The 20,940-nt window shown below is 40.1% G+C and overlaps 1 long non-coding RNA gene across 1 annotated transcript in view; it reads left to right on the top strand.

Moving 5' to 3' along the window:
• Positions 1-911: 911 nt before the first annotated feature.
• The window catches only part of LOC116406820, a 73,483-nt gene continuing 53,454 nt past the window's right edge, over positions 912-20,940 (top strand). Inside the window, exon 1 of the long non-coding RNA XR_004219814.1 lies at positions 912-1,023. This is a non-coding gene — a long non-coding RNA (uncharacterized LOC116406820). The remainder of the gene's footprint in view (positions 1,024-20,940) is intronic.

Here is a 20,940-nt window from a genome sequence, read left to right as displayed (position 1 = left end):
TACAATAAGTGGGTTTCATACATTGGACATACAGAGTAACATATAAGGCAATCAATAACCGATACAAGAGGTGAAGAGGGCCCTGCCCAAAAGAGCTTACAATCTACAAAGCATCTATCTATCTATCTATCTATCATCTATCTATCTATCTATCTATCTATCTATCATCTATCTATATCATCATCATCTACCGGTATATATTATCTAAACAGCGACTTAAAGCTGCCAAAACAGTGCATTTTCCCTTTTATTCTATCTATATATCAATTTGTGTCTCTCTATCTAATCTAATCTAATCAACGATCGTGTCATCCTTTCGATCAGTGCCCCCATAGCCAGCGCTAGTTAGCTTATTAGAGGCCATTATGTGTCGGTGTGGGTAGAGGTTGATGTCTAGCCCATAGAGGTTCTGGGAGTTCCAGGCACGACTCTCCTGACAGGGTCTCTGAGTTATTGATGAGCAGCAATGAAGAGCCCCAAGCACAACAGCACTTTGAGCAGATCATCAGCAGATCATTCCCGGCGCCAGTAGGTTTAGGCTGCCCTTAACTAAACAGTTTAAGGTACACTCCTGCCCACTGACTGCCCTTGTTCCTATCACTCTCATGAGGAGGTGGATAAATGATGCCCCAGTGTATATGGCACATAGTTTCATACATAGGTAGCAACTTTGGGAATACAACAGACGCCTGTCCAAGTCAGTACAATTTAATTATGCCAGGAAAATGAATGCCATGTGTGTATATGGTGCCATGCTTAATATCTGATCTTTCCAATACACGATATATTAAGATCTTTTGTCTCTCTTAATCTCCGAGAGGGTGTGTCTCTGAAATAAAAAAATAAGGATATGCGGAATATTTATGAGTATAGGTAACCCGATCATTAAGGCTGTGTCTCCTTCCCAGAGACTGATCAAAGCTGAGATTGTATCTGCTGAAAGCATCCAAGTGTGCAGAGTGCAGCCAGCCCCGGATGGATGGGAGTCCCGCACTCTCTGGCTGCACCCTGCAGGGATACAAGGTAAGCGCTAAGTACCATGCCTCTATCTAATCGCCACATTTGTTTGCTAATTTGCTTTTATCAGTGTATGTGAAAGTGGGAGGGCTGTGGGGGTGTCACTTGTGTGTCACACTTGGCTGTCAAAGTGGAACCGTACTCACACCCCAAAGCAGCGCTTGATATGTATCAGCAGCCACAGCGCTGCGCCCACTCCTGTCTTCTAGGCATTTGATCCAGTGGCAGATGACATGGTTAAAGCAGGTTTCAGATACCATATTGTACTTAGGCGATCGATTGATACATAAGGAGAATGTAGGAGCTTTGCAACAAAGGAAAAGGTTAAAGGGCCATCACTAGCAGAAGGGCACGTAGAATGTAATATAGCCTGCTGTCAATAGCAAAATGACAAGAGCAAGAAGTATTGGCCCTTAAAACTGCTGAACTAACACTCATAATGCTGCCCGGGACACGTTTTCTCAATTTGGTGCCAAGATCAGGTTCCTCTGTGCTGCTAAGTTTCATCTGGAGAGACACAGGCATGTGCATGGGGGCAGGAGTGCTGGGGGGGCAGAAGGGCAGCAGCAATAACACCACAGGGGCATTACATGGATCTGCCAGCTCACTGACTCCATGTGCCTAGCTTAGTACTACTGTATGCGTGCTTTCCTCAGGGACATCCTTGTAGAGAGAGGAATAGATCATTTAGATAGATGATAGGAAGAAAGAAAGAAAGAAAGAAAGAAAGAAAGAAAGAAAGAAAGAAAGAAAGAAAGAAAGAAAGAAAGAAAGAAAATGATGATGATAGATAGATAGATAGATAGATAGATAGATAGATAGATATATAGATGATATATATAGATATAGATAGATAGATGATAGATAGATAGATAGATAGATGATATATATAGATATAGATAGATAGATGATAGATAGATAGATAGATGATATATAAAGATATAGATAGATAGATGATAGATAGATAGATAGATAGATAGATAGATAGATAGATAGATAGATGATAGATAGATAGATGATAGATTGTTAGCTAGACAAGCAGTTTTACACAGACGCATTATATGTTACCAATATTGATATACTGTAAGACTGTATATAATAAAATATATATTGTGAATTGTATTCATGTGGTCCTACCAAAGTGGTCCTTGCCAAGCTTGCTAATTGCTCATCTGGGGCAGATACATAGACACATAAATATAAAAAGTTTATTTGTGAATTTGTGATTAGGAAAGTGAGAGTGGATAGCCACTAGGTGCAGGTGAATCAGAATGGATATGAGCGATTTATTTAGGCATTCCAATAAAGATTAATGTTAGCAGCTCCCAGGAAAGCAGAATGTTACTGAGGCATCATTTCAGAATTATTAGTTATTAGTGGTGTAACCCCGGCGGCCCCGTTGTGGCATTGCGTGCAGCAGCCCTATCCATTAGCAGCCATTCCTCCTTATCGATTTGGCTTTGGGCTTCCCGAGCTGCAGCACAGAAACCAGCGCTCTCTTCCCTGGCACTTACGGGGCTAATAATCATGTCTTGCTTTGATTAATGCCCTCTGCTTTGTGGGTGCCCCACAGTAGCTAATCTCTAGCACTAAATGGATAAAAAACAAAGGAGGTGGGATTATCCCAGGACCCCGGTCTGCGTTTATAGGGAGGCAATTATCTACCTAATGCCATTTGGGATTAATACAAAACTGGGCCCTAATATACCGCACCCCAAATCTGTAAATTTTATTTCCATAAATCTTCTGCACAAATGGGGACTACACATCTTACTTTTTTTACCTAAGTATAACCTTCCTCTTTTCCTGAATATATGCACTGTTTTAGTGAATTCTTGTAGTTTGAAATTAAAAATATGTATCGATTAAAGCTTAGATGTACTAATCATGACTTTTTTTGCCCTCCCGCGCAGTCAATACATTAAATAAAATTGGAATAGGTCAATAGGAATGATTTTTTTTTCTTTTATATTTCAGGACTAAAAGAGTTAAATTGTTTTTTGCAGAGATTTTTCGTTTTCAGACAACTTTTTATGGTAGTTTTCTCAAGTGCTATACGAATATTATATATATGTGTGAGATATAATACATACATAGATCTACACACGTTTGGTTTATATTATACATTTCTCCGGCTATGCTTTTACAGTAATTTCCTTTGGAGTACAAGGACGTCTCATGTCTTTATTATGTTGTGTATCCCATCAGAGAATACCCCAGATTAGCAATGAAAGTGCCCGGCTGATGAATTTATCTCGCCTTATTTCTTTATCTGCAGTGCAGAATGTATCGTATTTAACGAACTTCCATTAGCCGCAATTATTGGGGAGCTGGTATGGTAGATCCCTACTGCCTATACTGGGATTCCTCCTGTCTGTATATAACATTAAATACACATTTGGGCAATTATAGTGGTAACTTTAGCAGGTTCTAACTCTTTTTCTGTAAGTGTCAGTTATTCCCCACCCCCCATCCTCCCCAATAATTTGGGAGGCTTTCCCCCCTGACCATGCGATGACAGATAAGGCAATAAAATGCGAGCAATATATGAGCTTTCAGGCCCCTTTAAAGTAAGCAAATAAGGTGACGTGTTAGTGAGCAAGGCTCCATTACTGGGGGGGCCCGCACGGCTCAGAGCCTGCTGGGGGGGGGGGGGGGGGACATTGCCATTCCTTCCTAGAAATCTAACTTGGCAAAATCTGATCCACGGATTCCCTTTCACTTTATTTATTTTTTCTTTTATGGGGAAATGGAAACAGCTTTTAAAGTGGTTATAAAAGTGCTTTTTATTTTCCCTACAAGTGTTTGAAGATCTCTCCTTAAAAAAAGAAGAAAGATAGATAGAAAGAAAGAAAAAACAACTATTAGTACAGTGAGCAAGTTGTGACCTATTAGCGTGCTTGGGATACCGAGCGCCCCGCAAGCTATGTTTGGGGAGAGACTTACACTGCATTCTAAAGAACAGAAATATAGTATTAACCCTCTTGTTGCTGGAACCCCGGGCCAGATAGACACCTGGCAGTGAAATGGTTAAAACCTACAGTGAAAAGAAGCTCGCCCAACCTGCAGCGATTTTCATATTCTAGGAGACATGGGACAGGCGATATTAATAACTGTGTAATGGTCCGGCTTCCTCCCCTCTCTGGGCCTGGGTGAACTTGTGGCTCCCCTTATCTTTCTTTCCTATGTGTGTTTGCATTCATTAACCACAGGAGTACACTTAAGCTTTCATTTACTTACTCAGGGCTCGCATAAAGCTGTTCGATTACAGTAACTATATTAATATGTTTAACTACCCTGACCTACAGTGACCTGATAGGGTAACAGCTGATACAGCACCAAGGAACTATAGAAAGGGAAGGGTGCTTAGCCTCTTGGGGTAGTCGTGAATTGGTGGGATGTTACATGTATGAGGGGATCTAAGAGAGAGGCTCATTTATTCCTATATTCCTTTTTATCTATATAATCTATCTAGTTTATCTTTATCCAGCTATCGATCTATATCACTTGTTCGTGTTTGTTTGTCTTTATCTCTAATTTATCTATCGATATCCATATCCGTCATTTTGCATATTACGCACAGTTAGTTACATAGATCGGTATGATATATATATATATACAACGATTGTTATTTGTAAAAATAATATTCTTTTATAACACTGCCTGTTTTTTTTCTCATTATACACCTTAAAATATAAAATTTGCCGTCGGTATTTAATTTTATAACAAAATGTATTAAAAGCGCCGGTTAATCAAGCGCGCAATATTACGAGAGAATAAGCCGCAGACGCAGCGCACTTAACAGCATGTTTTTTGGAGGAGAGAGGCAAAACAGATTTTTACTCTTCTGGAATTAATTATTCCATATTCTACGACAGGAAACCTAAGATCTCTAAATCAAAACGTATATCCAGCTTAATAAATTATTAGCTAAACCTTTAGCATTATAGCCAAGCGTTCCTATATACTGTATGCAGTTTCAGCTGTTTGCGTGTATATATATATATATATAAATATATCAGCTTGCAGGTATGCGCAGTGACAGCCGCTGAGCCTTGGGACCTCTGCACTAGTAAATATATCACTGGAAAACATTATTTTAACATACAGAAGGGGAAATTTGGTTTGGAAAAACAGCATCTTGTTCTGCTAAGATTTTAACCTGGAGAGGGATGAAGGGAAAATAATTCCAGTTATATCTCTGAGAGCTGAGTATCAGGTTGATAGAAGTTGCAGCATCTGGCGTTTAGTAAATGTGGCATATATTCTCTTCCTTTCCCAAATCTGCTGAAGTGTCTGAGCACTAATTACAAATCGCACCGATTCAGTTCCCTCCATTTTTCTATATTTTCATTTGTTTATCTTTTAATGTATACAGTGATTTCAGTAGCATGTAATTTCACAATGTAAAATCACATTTGAGATATTTTCTCAATGTCTTATGCATCTCCCACAGCTCTTTACTTTATTACAAAGGTATCTTATCTGTCTTCTATATTCTTCTTTGCCTATTCGGAATTGTATTTGGGGGTCACATGCCAAGCATATTAGCTGTTCTACATTAGTAATATGTGTACCCAGCAAATTCTGTTTGCAAATGTATCAAGTGGCCATTTTGCCCCAACCAGTCATGAACTCTAAACTGGTAACACAATTGCACATTTGCACCAGTGCAATAATCAATAACAAAGACAAGTTGGTTCGTTTGCCATAGTTCAATAATGAAAGCAAATGCCACTTGTCCTACATTATTAATCAAATTATCAGTATGATGTACAACAGTTTTGCACCTGTGTGGGTAAATGAGCCCCAAAGTGACTTTCTTTAAAACATTGTAGTTGCTTTTAAAAAATATTGGGCTGTTGATTTTCCATCCTAAACTTATTATGTTACTTTACTAGCTACATTGGCTAAAATTCAGCACCTGGCTTGTATTTATTACTGACACATCTCAATTACATTTAGCCTAGCATTTTACTCAGTCATGGCATTGATAGAAGGTGATATAAATGAACAATCTCTTTAAAGAAGCACATAAAGTATCATCACTACATCTACAGTATATATCTATATATTTGTGTGTGCGTGCGAGAGCTTGTGTCTGTGTCATGATAATAATTACTGGGCTGTTTGCAAAGAACAGGCGTTAGCAAGAAGGGATCATTTCATATTTGAAAAAAATGATGGCATTAAGTATAGGGGTTATACACTTCAGTGGGATAATTCCTGAATTTGGCATCCTAGGAAATGGTTTATTTGGTTTTAAAGAATAAAATATTAGAAGAAACATGGATATAGCTATTATTATTTTTATTTAAAAGCGTATAAAGTGTGAATCCTTTTAGACCAATCCCCTTCTTTCCAACACTATAAGAGGAGGCAAAATTTCCTAGTCTGCTCTCACCAAGTACTATGAGGCATAACTAGTCCCGCATAAGTGGCTACTTAGTAGCAGCTACTTGTCACGGCTACTAAAACCCAGAAAATACCCTGCCATAGACAATACTGAGAATGGTCTCTGCTAAAACACACATAGAGACAATTATCAGTAAATGATCAGCATTGTCTATTTCTGTAGCCCCAACAAGTTGCTGCTACTAGTAGCTCTGTGTGACTTCACCCTAAAGCCGGCCATACACGCACCATTATTATCGTTTGAAACCTCATTTTGCACGATATTTGGTGCATGTATAGCAGCTCGACAAGATGACCAATATTGCAAAGGCTGCAATATCGGGTGTGTTAAATGATTAACGTAGCCCTAGATCTACGTTTAGGGCTGAATTGGCAGGTGGAGGTAGAATTTCTATTGTTCTACATCAATATCTGACGATTCAGCCCTGAACGTCAATGGAAGGTGGGAACGATCTTTCTGCGACCAATGGTTGCACAAAAGATCATTATTGCTATGTGTGTAGCTACCTTAAGGGCAGCGGCACACAGGGAGATTAGTTGCCCACAATAAATCTTTGCTACTGCAGGCCAGGGGCGGGCCAAGCCGTCCGGGCGCCCTAGGCAACCTGGTCGGCCAACTCCGCCCACCTCCCCGCCCCCCGAACGGCGCATACGCGCCAAAGCACAGGAGGAGGTGCATGGGGGGGCGGGGCGATTAGATCGGTCATTGCCTCCACCACTAATGACAAGCGGCAGAGGCAATGACAAAGTAGCACTAGGGGTAGGCAGGAGAGGCTCTTGCTTGGTGCCCCCCAATCTTTGCGCCCTAGGCAGCTGCTTCTTCTGCCTACCCCTAGTTCCGGCCCTGCCGCAGGCAACTAATCTTCTAAAAATCCCATCCTATCAGCAAGAATGTAAATCGCCGGTGGGATGGCATACACGTCACTTCAGTTTTCCAAAATCGCCCAAAGATTCCTTGAGAGGCAACTTTGGGAAACTGAAGCAACGCATATGCCTTCCCACCAGCGATTCTTGCTGCTGGGATGGCATTTAGGAGAGAATAGTCGCCTGTGGCATCAAAGATTTATTGCAGGTGACTAATCTCCCTGTGAGCCAGTGCCCTTAGGGTGAAGACACACAGAGCTACTAGTAGCAACTACTTGTCATGGCTACTAAAATAGACAATGCTGATCATTTACTGATTATTGCCTCTACGTGTGTTTTAGCAGAGGCAATTCTCAGTATTGTCTATGGCAGGGGATTTTCTGACGTAAAAGTAGTAACTGTGACTAAGTAGCTCCGTGTGTCTTCAGCCTAAGGGCTGTGACACACAGGGAGATTAGTTGGCGCGCAACAAATCTCCCTTGTCGCGGGCGACTAATCTCCCCAAAATGCCATCCCACCGGCTAGAATGTAAATCGCCGGTAAGATGGCATACGCGGTCCCACAATTTGCCGAAGTTGCGGAAGTTGCCTTGAAAGGAAGATCCACCCTTAACTTCTGAGCTGCCTGTGTCTCATTTATAATAAAAATTGATTTTATTGTACAGGGGAACAGACTTGGAAGGGAAGACTATTTTGTGCTGCAGAATCAAGAGACATAGATATATATTGGGTTATGTAATAAAAGACACTAAACCCAGGTGCAGTAGCCTTTAGCAACCAATCAGCAGGTAGCATTTACTTGTTATATGTTTAAAAGCAAACATGTTATTGGTTACTAAGGGTTACTGCTACTGGGCAATTCTAGTGCCTTTCAATACATATAAGGAATAGAGTTCATGTTCCATGTACACTGCTTAATAAGCAGTTGACATTAGTACTTTATGAACAACAACAAGCAGGTCTCCTGGGACACACCATTTGCAGTATTCCGAATGCAATACTCTTCTTGCTGGCACCCATTTCTCTGTAGCCTAAATGCAACTGTAAATGATCACTACAGAAGTTTTTTATGTGGTGGTTAACAAGGAGATTGACCGAAGAGTTAGGCCAGTTTGCTCAACATGCTTTCTTATGCAGTTAGCTACACTAAGGAGCTAAAACCCTACAGAAATAGCTTAGCATGGGGTGTTTTAAAGGAACAGTAACACCAAAAAATTAAAGTGTATAAAACTAACTAAAATATAATGTGCTGCTGCCCTGCACTGGTAAAAGTTGTGTGTTTACTTCAGAAAGTCTACTATAATTTATATAAATAAGCTGCTATGTAGCCATGGGGGCAGCCATTCAAAGGAGAAAGGGCACAGGCACATAGCAGATAGCAGAAAAAACACTATTGTATTCGACAGAACTTATCTGTTATCTGCTATGTAACCTGTGCCTTTTCTCCTTTTTTCCAGCTTGAATGGCTGCCCCGTGGCTACACAGCAGCTTATTATATAAATTATAGTAGTGTTACTGTAGCAAACACACCAATTGTACCAGTGCAGGGCAACAGTGCATTATATTTTTATTACTTTAAAGCTCTTTTATTTTTTGGTGTTACTGTTCCTTTAAGTGGGTGGGGGGTTGAGTAAAATTTATGTATTTTCTGATTGGTTGCACCTATAAGTATCCTACTGCTGCACCTGCTAATGGGTTTTTATGCCATCAATGAGCATAGGACATTCACTTTGTGCAAATAAGCAATTGTAGCATTCGCAGATACTGTGCTGGCTGATACTTGCCTATTGGCACTGCATAACTAAACATGTTTATTAGCCCAATAAATGACAGTAGGTAGGGCAATGCTTTTCCCTAGTAGGCCGGAAAGCACTCAGAATATATTGTAATTGTAGCGCTGCACAGCACATGGAATCACATTTAGCAATCACACTTGACAAGCTATCTGGGTGCCAGCGTGAGTTGTGTGATGCATGTGTGAGCAGCGCCACTCACTCCTACTGCACTTGCAGAAAATATCAGGGTGTATTAGGCCGCAGGCTGATTCCCCTGTGATTTGCTTGTGCAGCCCATGGGCCCAATAAGCCAATCATGTGCAATCTCGCTACATTTCGCAGCTCATATCTGCTTTTTAGGACTTTTAATTTGCAAAATGCCACAACACTATACTGAGTTATGTTATGATTCTTTATGTGGCAACTATTATTAAATTATTGTAGATTAAGCCTTTGTGCTCCAGTGTTGCCTTTGAAGAGCACTGTACAATAGGGAATGCCTGGGGATAGTAACTCCATACAGGAAAGAGCAATGTATAGAAGGACTTTTGTTCATTTGTCCAGACTTCCCTTGATTTTGCTCCAGTGAGAAAGGGTTAATAAGCAGCTGTACCGCTGGATTAGAGCAGGACTTTATCATTAACATTGCGTATTTGCTTCCTAAATGGAACCTACTATTTGTTTGGCATGTTTCTTGGAAGCTGTCAGGGCTGCTTTCATGGCTGGAGATGGGTTAGTGAGACCTGCCAAGTAGTATAATCCATACAAGCGATGGCCAGGCTGCAGTATATAAAATACTGAGCATCATTATACATGATCACCCGCTTAAGCACCTTGGAGCCCAGACAAATCTCTGCTCCCTCCTTAAAAAGAAAAACACATGATTGGGGCTTCTGAGTTGCAGGTTTGACCCCTGTGCTCAAAACTAATACCTTGTAATCCAGTGTAAACAGCAAGAGAGAAGCTCCCCGGGGAGAAGATCTTTCATTACATGTGAGGATTACAAGCAAAGTGGGTGGATCCATGAAAACAAGTTACACTTGGCAGAGGGTGTTTGGCTGTGCCCATATTACATGCAATGTTTTTAGGATTGAATGGAAAGAGATCTTGGGTGTGTAGTGGTGGTATGTACTGTAGGTTACTACAAAAGTAGTGCCAGTTAAATTGCTGCTTGGGCCATGAGTGGGATATAATTTAATATCCTTTATTTTTATAGCACCTACATCCTTTACTTTGCAAAGGAAAAATTGATTATTATGTTGGGTTAAAAAACCCAACATACTGTTCTTCGACTTCAGCTTATTCTTCTTCTTATTCTTAGTGCCCCCAATTTTCTAAATGTTACTCCTCCTACAGTTTTAGGGGTACAACACCCAAACTCCCCACACTTCTTCACCCTATAGCGGAACAGGTTGCTTTTGCTTTTCTAAACAATCCCGCCCCCCGTCTTTTTGTGGCGCTGCTCCGAACACCCCAATTTTTCCATTGACTTTGACAGGGAAGAGTTTTAAACTGCAGCCACACTTACAGCTTTGAAGCTACATCCCCTAAACTTGAATAACATAATAATGGGGTCACCCCGAATGAAACAGCAAAATTTTTTGGATGACCCCAAAGTGGTAGGGGCCAACAACAGCCAATCAAATTTCACCCCTTGACTTTTATGGGGATATTGAAACTTTTCAAATTTTACCTATTGACTTTCAATGGGGAAATTCAACCTGCTGCCATTCTCACAGTATTAACGCCAGGGTCCCCAAACTTTTCACAGTTGGTCACTAGGGGACTGCAGTTTTAGTTTTGAAAAGTGAGCAGAGGCACCAACAGCCAATCATATTTCACCAATAGAATTTTATTGGTTTGATGCCAGGGTGAGTCTGGAGGGGAAAGTAAAGTGAATGGTATGGTCCGATCTTTAGTTACAGGGGGTCATGAAACTGTATCATTATCACCCCCTGTCCCCCTAAAATGGTACGGTCCAACCCACCGTCAAACAAAATGGTATGGTCCAACCCCCCCCCCCAACAAAATGGTATGGTCCAACCCCCCCAACAAAATGGTACGGTTCAAGTTCAGTGACTTCACATTTTTCAACCCAACATGAAGTATGTTCTCGAAGTTCCCTTTCTAGTTAATATCTATCCTTGCTGTAGTGGAGCTTACAGTAGCGTAACTGCAGAAGAAACAGACCCAATGGTCTTGGGGGGGCCTGCATTGTGGGGTCTGCTTCCTCTATAGCAGCTCTCCTTACTGAAGTTATGCACACCCTCTGCAAATATTAAGCCTTGGCCACACATAACTTCAGGCCATGTTAGAGCAAGCAGGGAGGGGGTGACAGCCTATGTGTGCTGGGCCCCTCCAAAAACTTGTTTTGATACCTATGGATACACAACCCCACTGTTACTGTCATCAGAAATCAGTAACTACCAATATATCACAGGTATTAACAGCAGACCTGGAATGGAAGATACCAGCAGGCACTAGCCAAAATTGAATTGGTGAGCCCTCACTGCCCCAATGCCCCTTTGTTAAAATAGCCCTGATAGACAGTCACTATTTATTGGGTGGTGGAGGGCTGTTTGGGCCTCTGTGTACTTAAAACACCAGGGCCTATTTATAGCCTAGTGCAGTTCTGATTAACAGACGCAAGCAATAGCAAAAATGACCAATTCACAGATAAAACCCTGACCATAATTAAACCCCAAACCAAGTTTTTCTCTGTTATATTTTATATTTGCTCCTCTCCTCCACCTTTCACTTATTAATATACAGTTGTATATCAGTACAATGCATACACAGCTGTCAACCAACACCATGTCATGAGGGAGATAATGATCCATTCCAGGCCTTTTAGACCTTCTGATCATTAAGTGTGAAGAGGAATTCAGGCCTAAATAACCAGGACTGGATCATTATCTCCCTCATGACATGGGGTTGGTTGACAGCTCTGATGCACGAAAACTTCAAGGCTCAACCAAAGTGATCAAACTGAACATGATGCAATGTTTGTGAAATTGTTTATTGCATTGTACAAAATATTGCATGGAAAATGACTGTTCTACATTGTAATTTAAAGAATCCTGTGTTTTGGTGTGTGCGAATACCCAAAAAAAATATGATATGGGATCCATCACAATGTGCAAGGGTCCTTAGACATAGACATTTCTTTATGTTTTTGGAGACACAATTTTTGAGGGAACATAATTCTAAGAGTTAACTGATTATATTCTTCTTGGTTGTACCCTCAAGCGTTCAGATCTATTTTAACACAATTGTATTTTTCAAACAAAACATTCTGTGCTTTATGCATTTAATGGAATAGGCTAAAAAATGCACTTAGACACATATGCTAATGCCCAAATGAAATCTTGTTTCTGCCCCAACTTTAGGATAAAGCCACATGGTTTCATTTTTTCAGTATAGGCCATCACAATTAAACAGGTAATTGGCCCATGTATGGAGTTAAACCGATGACCTGTTCAGCCAATATCTGGCCCAAATCAGCACAAAATCTATTGATGGAGCCTATGCACAGATCTATGGGTGTAGATAGGCCCCACTATGATCCAATTTTTGGTCCGCCATGTGGGTGTGGGAACCTTGCTGCAGAGCAGATCACTATTTGTATGTCCCTGGCTTAAATCCCAGAATACTCACAGTTGCTGGTGCAATTTTACAAAAAAGAATTGGGTTAGGGCAGACTAGATTTTAGTAACAGCTAGTTTTATACTAAGCAATTGTAAAAAGAAAATGAAATGTTTCCTTATACACAAAGAAAAAATACGGGGCAAAGGGTCATATTTAAGATTTTGAATACAGTTTGCCACTGTTTACTAGAACATAACCCATTATTTCATTTTTTAGAGTGAATATAGAATTTTCCCCTTTTAATGAATGTGCCTGCATTTATAACTTGTTTTATTCCATATTCATAACTGACCAGGTGTTTTGAGATGCCTAGTTGTTTGTGCATGATCTACATAAATCTATGTGTGGCACAGGGTAGGTTTAAGGCAGGCAGGGAAATTGCCTCTGGCAGCCACTTACTTGGCCATTATATCATTAAAAATTGCGCGTAAATATCCCAAGTGGAAACTGTTGTGCAACTTACACACGGACAAACAGTAATTAAGAATCATTCAGGGAGGAGGGAATTTTGTGTGATATTCACAGTCCTCACGTAAACTCTGCAATACAAATAATTGTACTTGTTTATTCAATTTTGCATAGGTTTTTCCTCCACCTGCACTATTAGCCTAAAAACTGAAAATACAAAAAATTCCTCCCAAGGCTTATTGAGGCTGGGGAATGGAATCAACTTGGCTTCTATGGAGTCTACAAGAATGGTCACATGAGGGTCACATGCTTTTTGGCACGTATTATGACTAGTTGCAGAAATAATAACATCACTTTGCTTATCTGCAATGCTGAAAAATAATGGCACAGACCTTCAAGTCAAGGTATTCAGATTATAATAAACCATAACCCTTGGATCCAGCTGGATCAAACAATTGCTTTTAGGGCACTGACAGAGGCAGCGGCTTCTCTCCTTCAGGGATCAGGGCAGTGTCAGACTGGGATGCCAGGGGGCCGCCTGAAAACCTTATGCCATGGGCCCACTCTCCAAACAATTCTTCATCCACTTCTTACTCAGTCTCTATATTTTCCTAGTTTTTTTTATATTTACATACTATGATCTATAACTCTATATAATTAGTTGCTTTGTTCCCATAGAAAAATAAGTAATGACAATGAATTAGGCCAAATGTTTAGAAGCAGGAGGGCCCACTGACACCTGAGCCCACCGGGAATTTTCCTGGTATCCCTGCGGGCCAGTCCGACACTGATCTGGGTTAATCAAGGAAAAATGTAGAAAAAGGAATTCCCTGGACTAAGCCAGAATGCCCATGGAAAGTGGTTTACATGCAGCAAACACTATTTTTCCAGATGAAAGATAATTTTGGTGATTAGGCGATTACCAGCAGGCAGCAAATTGCTACACGTGCCCCTAGAGGGTCACTCCACCAAAACATTTTTTTTGCATAATGAAAGAAAATGTAATTCTTAGCAAAATAAAGTTATACATACATACATACATACATAACTCTCCTATATACATTCATTTTTTTTAAAAAATGGATGGTTTTAAAATTGTTTGTAAATGTAATTGCTAGTGAAAGCAGTATGTTCCTTCTGCTTCACTGTTTTGAGAGAGCCACGGAACGGAACGGAATACATAAATGCTGCTTTTAATAGCAATGACATTTACAAACAACTCTGAAGGAGCAAGGTGAACCCCCAGTGATTATAACCACTTACTTGATATCCCAGGCCTATACTCCTGCTTTTACAGTTATTTCTGTAGGAGCAGTATACAATGTTTTTGAGCTTCTTTTTTTCTTCCAGGAGAATGCACAGTAGAAAGAAAAACCAAACTATAAGTGCCTAACATTTGGCACCCCCCCAGTGACCTCACCTTTCCTTCTCCTTTAAAGAGACACTGACACCAGAAATGAAACCATTTTTACATCTGTCATAACATTGTCTTTGCATGCTATTTATAATTTTGCCATAAAAGTATTTGTCCATGCTTTTACATTCCCTATCTGATCCCCCATGTTCCTCTATGAGGGGGCGGCCATATTTGTCCAGCAGGAGGCCGTTAGCATTAGAAGCTATAACTGACAGGCTGAGAAGAGACAGTCAGGCTGGCAAAACAGTCAGGTTTTGGGATTTCAAGTAACAATTACTTACAAAAGCAGCCCTATCAGTAAAAAATGATCAACACGACCTATAGGCAACTTTTTATGTAGATTTATATTTTAAAAAGTTGTTTTTTCGTGTCAGTATCACTTTAAAACAACTGGAATTATTGAATTTGTATACATTGGAACGTTTCTTACAACTGCATCCTCTTTTATTATGTAACAAATCGTTTTCCACTGGAGGACACCTTCAATAAAGATAAAAGGATATTTATTTAGTTTATTTCATCCATCACTGGATTTGGATATAAATAAAATCAAAAGTGGTCCCATTCTCCAAAGTGTAGTATTAGACATCTGATAATGGCCCTTGCTATTTGTAGTATCTTGATAGTTATAAAAATATTGAATATTTAATATCCAGTCAGACAAACTGACTGGACAGTAACTCATGGTAACCAATCAGTTATTGGCTTTGTTTAGCTACCTGCTGGTAGATTTTTGAAAGCAAAACCTGATTGGTTGCCCTGATTTACTTCAATAGTACAAATATGGCCAGTGTTAGCAAACAATATCCATTATATGACTTACCATGCTGGGAACAAATAAGCCTTGCAAAGTACACTTGTGGTACTATATAATACACACATTCTTATATTGAGAATTAAATTGCATGTTGAAACTACTTATTTATGTTTTAATATGCTTCATTGTATGCAAAAATTGCAGGCTCTTCCCTGTAATCATTTGCTTGGCTACTTAAAAATTAATTTATATGCCTACTGCTTGACAGCATAGTAAGGGGCCTATTATCATACTGTTTATAAAAACAGTGACCAAACATACCACACATCATCAGGCATCTCTGCGCATTAAACAGCATATTTATCAAGTTGTGTATTGATTTTCAGTGTAAAATCCTGCATAAAAGTGAGCAGAGCAACTTCAGCTGGGACTCACTTAAAGCTTGATTTTTTCCCATTGACTTTAAAGGATTACTTAAGGTCTGAAGTGGTGTAAAATAATGGCTGCAAATACAGTTTTTGGGCAGTGGAAAATGAAACACCGTGATAAATTTGCCATTTATTTTACACAAATTTTTACCCTTGTTTTTGGCATTAATCTTTTTACACAGTATGATAAATAGGCCCCTAAGTGTAGTTGGCAACATACAAATAAATGTGTTGGTGCATAGCCATGCTACCTTTGGGTGGGTTGCAGGCCTGGACTGGGATTCAAAATAGGCCCTGGCATATCAAGTACACAGAGGCTGAAACAAACAGCCCCCACAGGCCCAATAAATAATGACTGTCTATGGCATCTTACAGCAGCCCCTCTGGCATTTGCTAGACCCCACAAATTGCTAGTCTGGGTCTGGTGAGCTGGCAAAACTACATATTCTAGTTCTGGGTAGACTAAAGCAATTCTTGACCACAAAAAGAAAACAAAAAAAGAGAAGTTTACATGACAATGTATCTGTAGTAGCATTTCCTCCATTATTAGGAGTTATTATTTTGTTCTGAGTGCATTGTGCTGCTAAGAAGGTGTGGGACTACACCCTAAATCACATTGCACAGAAACACATCACCAGTGCTAAACATTTTGACATGATTGATGAAACAAAGCCTGCAATCTCTTCTAAATAAAAGCACTCTATTGAATGCCAATGTTGCTGGGATGCCTGAAGAAATGCCAGTATGCAGTACAGGTATGGGACCTGTTATCCAGATTGTTCGGGGCCAAGGGTATTCCGGATAAGGGGTCTTTCTGTAATTTGGATCTTCATACCTTAAGTCTACTAAAAAATCAATAAAACATTCATTAAACCCAATATGATTCTTTTGCATCCAGTAAGGATTAATTATATCTTAGTTGGGGTCAAATACAAAGCATTGTTTTATTTTTACAGAGAAAAAGGAAATCAATTTTAAAAATCAGAATTATTTGTTTAAAATGGAGTCTATGGGAGACAGGCTTTCCGTAATTTGGAGTTTTCTGGATATCGGGTTTCTGGATAACAGATCCCATACCTGTACTGTGCAGTGCAACCAGATAGCAGAATAGAATAGAACAGAATTTATGGAAAGCATTATGTCTGTAGATGAGAATGATTTTATGAATGATTTACATTGTGAGGCAGCACACACACTTACTCTATAACAGGGGACCCCAACCTTTTCAAATATAAAAAAAGTTGGAGAGCAACACAAGCTTGAAAAAAGGTCCCGGGGGTTCCAAAAAGGACTGTTATTGGCTATTTGGCAACCCCTATGTAGAATGGCAGCCTACAGGAGACTCTGTTTGGCAGTACACAAGGTTTTTATGCAACCAAAACTTGCCCCCAAGCCAGGAATTCAAAAATAACTACCTGCTTTGAGGCCACTGGGAGCAACATCCAAGGGTTGGTGAGCAACATGTTGCTCGTGAGAGACTGGTTGGGGATCACTGTTCTATAAGTTGCATTTGTGCATTGCCTTTCTTTATATGCCAAATGAATAGCCTAAGCTGCACAAGACACAATGAACAATAGACAGATACAGAACTGAGAAGGTGCCATCTTTTGTGCTGAAGTCCTCTGCCCACAGTCCTCAGAATCCCCAGGCACTTTGTTAGTGCATAAGTGAATGGAACACACAGCATGCTGTTTTTATACAGCCAATTGGCAAAATATTACTTTTAACTTTATTTACAGAATGTTTGGCTATTTACATCTGTCCCAGTGGCCACAAAACTGGCATTAGGTGTGGCGTTAAAATTATATCAAGCTCTGACTGTGTGTTACAATTTAAATACATAGCAATAATTAACCAACCTTTTTTCTGGATCCTCTTATTATTGGATTTTACGATAATCCCTGTAACCCAGGACATATTTAAAATCCTAATGCCACATTGCCAATGGTTTCAGATGTACAGGCCAGACTGGAAGTGACAGCTGGAATACTGGAACCCAGTGGGTCTGCCACTATACTTTTAATAATGCTATTATAATCATGGGGCAAAAACTCTAAAATGTGCATGTACCAGCCCAGAGCAGTGCAAACATAAGCAAAATATAAGCAAAGGTGAGGCGCACCTGCCCAGGGACAAAGGGTAGCTATTAGATTTACTGTGATGCCTGGCAAATGCCCACTTGTTCTTGCATATATGTACTGTATATCAATCGCATGCCCCCCCCTTATGGAGGCCCATGAGCAACCCTCTTTGTTCTACCATAAAACTGTCACTGTGTCCACCATTATAGTTTTTGTACAGATCTGTGCTAATTTATGGTGCCCAGAATAATCTAAGGCAAGCACGCCGTGCCATCGCAGTGTTTCTTATAGAAGCATGCAGCACATTGAAGGTTTTACAGTGCGTCCCATTCAGGATTAACGTGTAGTAACGCTACAGGCTGCATGACCTTTTAGTGGATTACTGCCTGACAATATCCTGGTACAAAGTCCAATATAGATTGCACAGATGTCTCCTCTGGATGATTTTAGTCATAGGGAAACAAATAGCATCTAGGTGAAATCTGACAATTAAATGTTCAAATATATTATCTAAGATATAAAATAGAGACAATGTGCAGAATGGCTGGAACTGTTAACTGTCTCAGCCTAACTCTGGCCATTGCATCCTCGTCTATTATAATACCCTGCTAGGTCTCTTGCTCTTGTCTGAGCTAAAAGCTTTTACAATAACAAGGCATTTCTCCATGGAAACCCATCATGTGCAATAGCTGTTTAGTGTATAACCCTCTGGTGCAATAAGAGTATTACAGTTCAGTGACAGTCACTTTCTACTTCAAAGAGCGTCCTGGATCCCCTGGGAATGGCAATAAAACTTGTGGGACTGTGGCCAGGTAGCCTGGCAAGTTAGAAAATCACACGGTGGTGCTGTAGCCCTGTACTAAAGAACTAAAATGGAAACTATATTGGGCACTTGTATCCATACAAACACTAATGCACCCCTTAAGCCTCCTCTGATGAGTTATAAGGTCCCCATACATGGGCAGATCCGCTCGCTTGGCGATGTCGCCAAGCAAGCAGATCTTCTCCCGAAATCCCCCACCTACGGGTGGGCGATATTGGGAGAATCCAGGGTAATTCGATCGTTTGGCACTGGGGCCAAACGATCGAATTATTATGGGGTCATAGGCAAAGTTGGTCTGGGGACCGCATCAAATAGCCGTTGCGGTCCCGATCCGACTAGATTTTCTTACCTGCCCGATCGAGATCTGGACAATTTCAGGCCAGATATCGGTCGGGCAGGCCCGTCGGGAGTGTCCATACAAGGGCCGATTAGCTGCTGAATCGGTCCAAGGGACCGATAGTGACAGCTACTATCGGCCCGTGTATAGGGACCTTTAGAAAAGGTTTGGAATCATGTAAATTCTTGTGAATACATTTTTGGAAAAAAAAATATTGCTTTTTAAATATTTATCTGCAGCACAAATTGGCACTTCTACACCATTTTGCTGCTGCAAGGTTCTGATAGAACCCCCTTAATGAAGACAAGAGTCAGACAGGAGCAGTGTAACAGTCCTGTTTGTACCCCCCTCCCATCCCTAGGCTTAAACAGCCACATGGTAGGCTTTACTGTAAAGGGAAGAAAGCCTGGCAGAAGGCAAGCAGGCAATCAGTCTATTTTATTAGTGTGTATTTTATTCAGTACCAGACTACATCCATGTCCATCCATTTCCCCCACAGTGCTAAGTACTGTGCTATATCCCAATGTTATTCTATCAGTGCAAATATTGAAAGAGGGCAGACTTTTCCAGGCTCAAGGTTTCTGCTGTTATCAGTCAGCCTATGTATAATGTCATTTACAATGTATAGAAACATAAATGTACATTTGCATTTGTAATGGTCCATATAGCTAAAAATAATGCAGCTCTTGTGTTGTAACAAGTATATCTTATGGAGCATTATGGTGCCAGCACAGACTACAGGCAGGCAGACATGGCAGAGTACAACATTTTGCTGAGATTGAAATGTTATAAATGCTCAGTAGACTCCAGACAAGCCACATGAGAGAGGAAGGAGGTAGGAAGTGGTGGATAAAATATAGTCATGTTTCAAACCTCCTGTTCCAGCTGTTATACATAAAACATTTCATAATGAGATGGGAGGGACTGAACGCAATGTGAACTACTTTAGGGGAAGATTCGAAAGCTGGGAAAGCAGCCAAATTCTCATCTGTAGCTATCTCCTTAGGAATCCAGAATACTCTCACCACAAGATGGCTCCACCCATCTCTTCCTTAATCTTAAGAGATATATATATAAAAAAAGGCATGGGCAAAAAAAAACAATTAAATAAATTAAAAAAAGTACCCTGGGGCAGAACAAGGCCCATCTAACAGTCTAAGCCTCTAAACAACTGAGCAAATCTGGTATTGTTGGCTCATTTACTTCCTACACACTATATTATTTGCTGAGGTCACTACTTTGACACAAATATTGCTATGTGCTTGCAGTAATACAGAATTGCCTCCCTTGTTAAAATGATATTCCATTTGAGATAACAAATATCTTAGGTACAACCAGTAGCTCAACACATCACGAGTTTCTCTCCCTGTATTACTGCATAGAATCTCCTTCTCAAGAGGGCTCCATAGAATAACACTGCTGTTGGTAAGGTTAACTCTAAGCATCCCTACAAAAGCGAATATTATAGAACATCTCTAAGACTTTTGTTGACCCAGAGTAGGTATAAAGTAAATGTAAAACATGCAGTTATTTTCTTTGTCTAAACTCTGCGAAGAACTAGAAGTGAAATAAGGCAAATCATATCTATATCAGTAAACCTTAAACAAAAGTTACATACCATTTTATCTATTAAGCTGTAGTGGGCATGGCCCTTTTCACGTTACTATATCAGTTCGTATTGGTATGTAATGTTTGTGCTTTTTAAATACTATAATACTGTAATAATAATTATTCCTTAGTTATATAGTACCCACATGTACACACAGAGATTGTTCATTAACAGTTTCCCTTATGGTTTCCCTATGGTTCCCTATCACATAACATGGTCAGTTTTGTCAGGAGCCAGTTAAGTTGCCTTTGGAATGTTTTGGCATGTGACAGAGAACACAATGAAACTCATGGAATCAAACTCACAGCTATTGTTTGTCCCTGACATTGCCCTGTACTGAATAATCCCTGTACTGAATATAG

The sequence above is a fragment of the Xenopus tropicalis genome, chromosome 1, assembly GCF_000004195.4.
Source record: "Xenopus tropicalis strain Nigerian chromosome 1, UCB_Xtro_10.0, whole genome shotgun sequence".
Taxonomy (NCBI): Eukaryota; Metazoa; Chordata; class Amphibia; order Anura; family Pipidae; genus Xenopus; species Xenopus tropicalis.
The sequence above is the reverse complement of the archived record's forward strand: the minus strand, read 5'-3'. Positions and strand labels throughout refer to the sequence as shown.